Raw genomic sequence first — 8,377 nt, forward strand, 5'->3', positions numbered from 1 at the left:
TGTGTGTGTGTGAAGGTTATTAATTATCCATAACAAGATGCGCTCAGTGACACAATGTGCCGCCCAGGTCTGTTAGCGGGGGCCCTCTGTGTATTTTAAGTCATTTGTGAAAGACGTAATAAATGCACATTCGGCAGCCTAATGAAATGATGTCGCGGTGCAGTACACTGCCTGGGCCTGTCACACACACAAACACACACACACACACACACAGCCTTCTGCCTCTACAGCCTCTGCCCAGCACATTTCAGCTCATCAGCCATCTCAGTGTGTGGGACATGCATGTACTTGCTTATGAGACAAACTTAAACAGGGTACAGAGTTCACGTAATTTGGCCCATAATGTCCATAAAACACTGTATTAATGATTAATTGTGCAGTAATGATAACTATTTAGTTTAATTTAGTTACATTTGGTTAGGTTTAGTTTATTAACTAATTTGTTTCTTAAAAGTAATTGCCTTTATGGTTTCCCTATAATCAAGTAAAATAAAAACATCAAAAACAGCCTTATAATATAACATTATGTTTATTACAAGAAGAGCAAATGTGATTTGTGTACAATCGGCTTTGATTGATTCACCAAGAGCGAAGATACATTTGATCTTCATTAGAGTGCTATGGAAAATATCAAAGGCATTATTAAAGGGATGGTTTGCTGTAAGCACAACCTAGGGTCTATATATGAATGATAATGAGTTCAAACTTTGTTTGGGAACAAAATTACGTTAATCGGAGGAGTTCTGAGCTAGACCGTTGTTTGCATCAGAGATGAAATGCCTTATAGCTTGTAGCAGCGGACATGGAGCCACGTCAAAATAAATTGTTATTTTCAAACCACTGACAAGTCTCAAAATAGTGTTACACTTCGTTGGTAGTGTGAACTAGCGTTGCACTTGTTGGTAGTGTGAAGAGGGTCCCTACAGATAATTGGATTATGTTTGTATCGAAGTTCATCCAAATCTGCTCAAAGCTGCCAGAGGACAAACTAAGGTAAAGAACTGACTACATAAACATGCCTTAATATAAGCTCCTTGGACACTCATCTATAAATAGACCCTAGGTTGTGTTTAAAGCGAACCATTCCTTTAAGAGTAAATGTAGTACTACTAAACTTACTTAGGCAGAGCTAATCAATGGGATCGATTTTGCCAACATGTTGAAAATAGCAGCTCCAATATAATTCCAAGGGTGGACACAATTCACACAGATACACACAGAGACAGAGAAAGGAGTGGGGCAGAAAGGTGGAGACAAAGAGAGGAGAAACACAATCACGCACACACACACACAAACACACTATTCCAGCAGCCCAATAGAATACGCCTGGGTCCGCCCCATGAGGCTGCAGAGGTGTGGGTATGAGTCCTAACTGCCTATCACAGACGTAGAGTGGTTGCCTAGCTACCAAAGTGGAGGTGGGAATCCTACCCCCTCTGGGCCGACCCACAACAACAACACCGAGAGGAGAACAAGAAAATGGAGCAGAAGACTGCTACTGATCAGATGACAAGCAGATTGAGAGCAGAGGAGAGGATGGACAGTACATTGGATTAGGCCAGTGACCCTGGCAGAGGCTCCTGTGGACTGAATCATGCAGTCTGGTAAATATCTAGAGATTTAGCGAGTATTTTGGGGGAACTGCTTGTGCTGAATCCCAATAAGAGCCATACTTATGCATTTTCATGTGCCCCTACATTAAAGGTTGTATCAGCGATGGTGGGGCAACATTACTTCTACCAGAAAGACTCAGTAGACAGAATAGAATCAGTTAACAATTTAATTAGTAACGGAACAGCTTGGATACAAGCATGATAAAGAGTCCTGAATAGGTAACAGTCTTTGGCGTAGGCCCCGTCTCGGATCCGTCCAGCGATGAGCGGATCTCGTCTCCTGCCGATGGATGAAGGCAGGGGTCGGGGAGCCTACCCCCCACGTCGAGACGGAGACCAACTGGTGGCGGTGGCTGAAGGAAAATGATGTGGTAGGCAGACCATGCCCAATGGACGTGGACTGCAGGCAGAGGTGGCTGGAGGGGAGGTGGAGGGGACGTCAAAGTCGGCGTACTGAGAAGCAGAAGCAGTGTTAGGTGGTACATATTTAAAGAGCCCACTGAATTCCTATAGGCTAGCGCTGATTGAATGAGTGAATGATCAGATTGCAGTCCTTTCCCGAAAAGTAGGCAAAGCTAAGATTGGCTCCGTGTAAGCATGGGAGGAGTAAAGGCTACGCTACGAGTCTTCCTAGTAGAACTTTCGCTGAAGCTATCATTTCTGTTGATGTTCAAACAAATCATGTCTCACCCCCGTCCCACAACCTAGTGAGCTTAATGACTACAGACCTGTCGCTCTAACTAACATTACATGTGATGAAGACAATGGAGCGACTGGTCTTAGGTATGTTCAGACCCCAGGTACGCCATGCACTAGACCCGTTACAGTTTGCATACCAGGAGAAAGTGGGCGTGGACGATGCCATCACTTATTTTCTACACAGGACACATTCTCACCTAGACAAGGGGAAAAGTGCTGTGAATCATGTTCTTTGATTTCTCAAGTGCTTTTAACACCATCCAACTCCTCAGACTGGGAGACAAGCTCTTGCAGATGGGTGTGGACGCTCACCCGGTACACTGCAAAAAGTGCTTATCTAACAAAAGCTAACCAAGTGTTATTAATCTTATATCAAGATAAAAAAAATAGTTGGTATTGTTTTTAGTATAAAGACACTTACTTAGCACTTTCTCATGAAATCATTTGACTTAAAATAAGTCAGACTTTTCTTAAATTAAGACATCTCATCCTGAAAACAAGCAAATTTGTCTGCCAGTGCTTTAAGCAAATTTGTCCTAAAAACAAGCAAATTTGTCTGCCAGTGCGTTGAGCAAATTTGTCTTGATAAGACTGCTTAAAATAAGTCAAAGTCTTCTTAAATTAAGTCAAAATGATCTTTCGAGAGAGCGCTAGGTAAGTCTTTTCATACTAAAATCAATACCAAATAGATTTTTTGATCTTAATATAAGATTATCAACACTTGGTTAGATTTCATTTTTTGCAGTGTAACCTGGATTACAGATTACCTGACCGAGCGACCACAGTTCGTCAGACTAAAGAACTGTCTCTCTGACACTGTGATCAGCAGCACCGGAGCGCCACAGGGAACTGTGTTCTCTCCAGTCCTGTTCACTCTGTACACATCTGACTTCTGCTACAACACCGAGTCATGCCACATGCAGAAGTTTTCTGACGATACTGCAATTGTGGGGTGTATCAGGGACGAGCAAGAGACTACAGGAGCCTGGTGGAGGACTTTGTGCAATGGTGCAAACTCAATCACCTTCAACTCAACACTTCAAAGACCAAGGAGATGGTGGTGGATTTCCGCAGGTCTAAGCCCGCTCTGCTACCAGTCTCCATTGATGGGGTCAATGTGGAGGTGGTAAGCACCTACAAGTATCTGGGTCTCCACCTGGACAATAAACTGGACTGGTCAGCCACTCTACAAGAAAGGGCAGAGCAGGATGTACTTCCTCAAGAGGCTGTGGTCCTTCAATTTGTGCAGCAAGCTCCTCAGGATGTTACCTACCAGTCTGTTGTTGCCCGAGTCCTCTTCTATGCAGTGGTATGCTGGGGAGGAAGCACAAAGAAGAAGGATGCTGGGAGACTTGACAGGCTGGTAAGGAAAGCTGGCTCTGTAGTGGGAACTGAACTGGAGTGCATCACTTCAATTTCTGACAAAAGGACCCTGAACAAACTGATCAACATCTTGGACAATGAGTGTCATCCACTCCAAAGCACTATTGTAAAGCAGAAGAGCCTGATCAGCTGGAGACTTCGCTCACTGCCTTGCACAACAGACAGACTGAGGAAGTCATTTGTCCCCAGGGCCATTGAACTGTTCAATGCTTCACTTTAAGGGAAGAGGAGAGATAGACTTATCCGCATAGTCTGTCTGCCTCTCCATGTTTGGGTACTGTCTGTCCACTAGCCACTTTTTACCACTGTCTTACTGCCTCACTGTTTGCGTGCTATATTAGCACATATGCATAACCCCTCCCTCCATTCCACAGCCAGATTGTGGCCACACTTATACCTTTACTTAATATAGTTATAACTATATAGATATAGTTTTTCTATAGTTTTTTATTTTATTACCTTGCCTACTCTCTTATATGTCCATATTTATTTTAAGCTGGTCTCCAGACTTTATTCTTGCACTGTTGCACTGGACTTACTCATTTGCACCATCTCCATGACACTCACTCACACAGAGCACCTTACCTTACTATGCACAGAGAATCACAGGCTCAGTCCCTGCCTCAGTCATTGCAAGCGCCTCATGATTAATCACCCACTATGTGGATACTGTTTTTAGACTTGATTTAGATTTAGTGTTATTTAGTATAATTTGTATTTTAGTATATTCTTTATCTTCTACTGTCCTTATTGCTTAGTTGTGTTTTTTATATTATATACTTTTAATTACTTTTTTCTGCTGTTAGTGAATGTTGTGTGTGATGTCTGTATGCTACTGAGACCTTGAATTTCTATCTATCTATCTATCTATCTAAACAGAGAGCTTGTTCGCTACTCCTTCCCCCTCCCTCCCGTGCAATTGAAACTCTCCTAAACGCGCATCTCGTCGGTTATTGGTTGGGACACTTTATTTTGCCTTTGAGTGGTTGGCAACACTTGTTGGTAGCAATTGTTTTTGTGTACAGATCTCGGAGCCTATAGGCTGCCTACAGAGACGCGTTTTTTTGACGGCCTACTTATGAGGCAGGCAGCAGGAGCGTACCTATGTTTCCCGGGTCCTATGTTCCCCAGGTCCTATGTTCCCCGCTTTGTACAGTATGGGACCGGGGAACATAGGACCCTTTTTTAAAACCCTAACCATAACCATAATCCTAACCCTAACCTTAACCCCGAGTGGGGAACATAGGACCCGGGGAACATAGGGATGACCCCCAGGCAGCTAGCGGATCATTAGGAAAGATTAGATGAATGTGATCATTTATGTTTGGGCCTTTTTTGGGCCTGAAATCGCTGATACAACCTTTAAAGTGTTTTCCCTCTCAGTGTAATACTGTTAGCATCTCAATCTACTAATGAGAAAGCATATGAAATAGACCTATACCAGACAAGAGGACTTTAGATATATCTAAAAGAAAACATGTATTGTTACATGGTGCTATGGTATAATTGACCTGTCGCTAAGCGCCACCCTTAGAACGCTAATGAGCCAATGACAGTCCAGCCTCAACGGGACTCGGACATCAGCTCGGACAACTCCATAGGAAACAATGCTAGCATTAACGTCAGTGGTTTTTGCACGGTGATTTGCACGGCTACTCGCCACAACTGCTTGTCACCTTGTATGTATTCTAAAGTTTTTAATACACCCCTCCATAGCATAATTAAGTCCCTTTTGATAGCTTCTGGAGGAAAGTAAATCCTTTAACCACCAAAACGTCCTCAAAGCCTGCTTTCATATACTGTCAGCTGCCATTGTCCACAGTGTATTTCTAATCAAGTCTGGTTTGTTTGTCCGAGTTTTCACACGGTAACAATGGGGGGCGGGGCTTAGCGACAGGTCAATTACTTGCACTGTATGCATGTTGTAGTAAGAATGGCAGTAAAGTTGATGTTATAGTGTTAATAAAACATGACATATTGCACATGAGCTAAAAGAGACTCGTTAAACCGAGTATTGAAATATATCTGACTTACATTTGGCCTCGCTCTGTTCCCAAGTCTCCTGTCTGCACCTGCAATGCCATTAGTCTGCAGTGAACAGTATGCATAGCAAAAAGCACCGCTAACGTTGTGTGAAATGTGTGGAAAGCCTTGTTTGTCTTGTGGGAGGACTGAAATACAAGGCTATAGGCTACCACTGCCGGCTTAATTAGGCATTTAAAATCACCCTGCCGACCACCGCAAAGATTTCCAAGCCTTCTTAACATTGGAACTGATGACCCTTAACTTTCATGGGCATATTCAAAAGTGACAGCAAGAAGCATAATAGGCTATGGAGGTCAGTGATCTATAGCTGGTTTAAGTTGCTAAGGAACACGGCATCTGTAAACTTTTGAATCTCACTGCACTCTGTGTACTTCCATTCCTTTCTGGTAACTTTCTCACATTAAGTTTTACAGTACAGAACAGACTTTCTACTTGCAGAGAACTTTTTATGACACTGCACTCTATATCTTCAACGGCGCAACGCGCGATATGTCAAATAAATGCATCGGTATTTTAGCATTCAAAGGCGCATTTGAAGGAGGCTGCTTGCGAGACTGTATAGAATAGTCATTCTTAAACCATGCTTTACTAAAACCTAGCATAGCCTTCACGCATTTGCACTCGTCTATTTGAACTCACTGGCAAAGTGAAACTAACTTCACCAAGGAGTCAGTCAACAACAAGACAGTTATATGCAGTTACTTTCACTATTGACTGACAATGTGTTACCACCGAAAACATAGGCTGGAAAAAGCAACACTTACCCTAATATTGCTCAAATGACTGAATAAAACAACATTTATCCTGCAGAGGAGTTGCTTATATCTCGTGACAGTGCGTCTTCAGCTGTGCTCCATACGTGTCTCTCGCCTCTCCCCTAATCACTTTTAACCGTCATTACCAATTTGCAAATGATGGTGAATAACTACTCATCATGAGATGTACAGTATTTCGTAATATCTTTGTTCTAATTGTGTTTCCCATTGTAATCATGCAATTTGTAATGCTTTGCATGGACGTGCGCTGGTGTGCGTTCATGAATGATAGAAGTATGGTGTGTGCACCTACCAATATGACTTGACATGCGCTCTTAAAATAGCATATGAACAACTCGCCATTGACTTCTGACCAGGTTTAGGTGGTGTATGATAGCGATTTTTAGACAATGCGCTAGTCCACTCTCTAGGTTGTTAATTGCCACACCCCTGGGCGCAATGCTTAAAAAATAAACGTGTAAAATACCGAATTCAACTTTGCACGGGTGAATAACGAACTTTACGCCATGCGCTGGTGACCCAAAATACAGCCCATAGTCAGTTACATGTAACCACCAATACTGATTATCCTAAATATGATCCTCTAGTTGAGAATGCAAAAGAGACAGCTTTGCATAGGCGTGCATACATAGACACTAAGTGGTGCTAAAGCACTAGGACGTTTGCCCTTTATCAACGAATATGCCCTTTTGAAACTTGTTTTTTTTATTTATTTTTTTTATTATTAATATTATTAAGATTTTACTGAGGTCGGTTTTGAAATTATCTTTTGAAAACTTGAGCCATTAAAAACGACTGAAACAATGCCCCGAAATGAGCCACCTCCTTGCGCACACCCGACCAGCCTATCTCTCTTCCTTTGTCACGTGAACTCGCGCGGTCACGCGCAGGGCACGCCAAATGCGCAGCACCATAGCAGTTCAGTAAGCGTCTTCAGATAGCAGGCATGGTCGCTGACAGGCTGCTTCTCCCGTGCCCCATCAGCCAGGTAACATACAGATCAAGCAACATCTTACAGTTTGCCCTCTAAGCCCAACATGTAATAATTTTGTTGTGCAGTAAAATGTATCATTCAGCACCAAACAAGCATTTTTGCCGACTGGTCACCTGATAAACTAGTTAGATGAAGCTAGATAAAGTTTTACGCTGTAGCCCAAATCAATGACAGATAACGTGACGACCACATACAAATAATTTCGGTAGATTTTGCAAATGTATGTGTTAAGAAGAACGTTTTCTGTTGTATATGTTTTGTTAGGCAACATGTATTAGCACATTCATTTGTGACAGAAGAAACGGGAAGTTCCCCATTACCTGTGAAAAATGCCCATCTGCATTCATGTAATGACAACAGTCAGTAGCCCACTATAACTCCTTCTCGTACTGTTTGGTCTCTTTATTGTCTTACAGATCAAGTAAAATCGTACAGTTTGCCCTCTAAGCCCAACGTGTAATCATTTTGTTGTGCAGTAAAATGTCTCATACAGCATCAAACAACTAAGCATTTTTAGCCAACTGGTCACCTGATAAAGTTTTACGCTGTAGACCAAGTCAATGACAGATAACGTGAGGACGACCACATAGGCTACAAATATGCAAATATAATGATTCCGGTTGAGTAAGACAACCTGCAGTTTTGCTTTGAGAACACCACATGGTTTTGCTTCTTGTCTGGAGCCCCAAACACAGAAACACAGGCAGGGGATGTCTTCCTAACAGGACGCTGTGGCAACAGGCGACTTTATAATTTTTGTCAAGGGAAGCTCCAGCGCCTGTCCCCCACATTCCTTTATTTCTCTTCCCTTCAGAAAACAAAGAGCTTTCCCGAGGGCTGAGCCAGTGGCTTGTTTGAAGCAGAGC

The 8,377-nt window shown here is 42.6% G+C and overlaps 1 long non-coding RNA gene across 1 annotated transcript; it reads right to left on the reverse strand.

The window, feature by feature from the left end:
• Positions 1 to 1,530: 1,530 nt before the first annotated feature.
• Positions 1,531 to 6,707, reverse strand: LOC143141935 (uncharacterized). Its single transcript, XR_012990833.1, has 4 exons — positions 6,506 to 6,707; positions 5,730 to 5,767; positions 3,586 to 3,626; positions 1,531 to 2,066 (listed from the first exon to the last, which is right to left on the reverse strand). It is a non-coding gene; the product is annotated as an uncharacterized LOC143141935 (long non-coding RNA).
• Positions 6,708 to 8,377: the final 1,670 nt, after the last annotated feature.

The sequence above is a fragment of the Alosa pseudoharengus genome, unplaced genomic scaffold (assembly GCF_046254945.1).
Source record: "Alosa pseudoharengus isolate Yale_2024_CS ecotype anadromous, Long Island Sound unplaced genomic scaffold, YU_APseudo_1.1 YU_APseudo_1.1_scf_24, whole genome shotgun sequence".
Lineage (NCBI taxonomy): Eukaryota > Metazoa > Chordata > Actinopteri > Clupeiformes > Clupeidae > Alosa > Alosa pseudoharengus.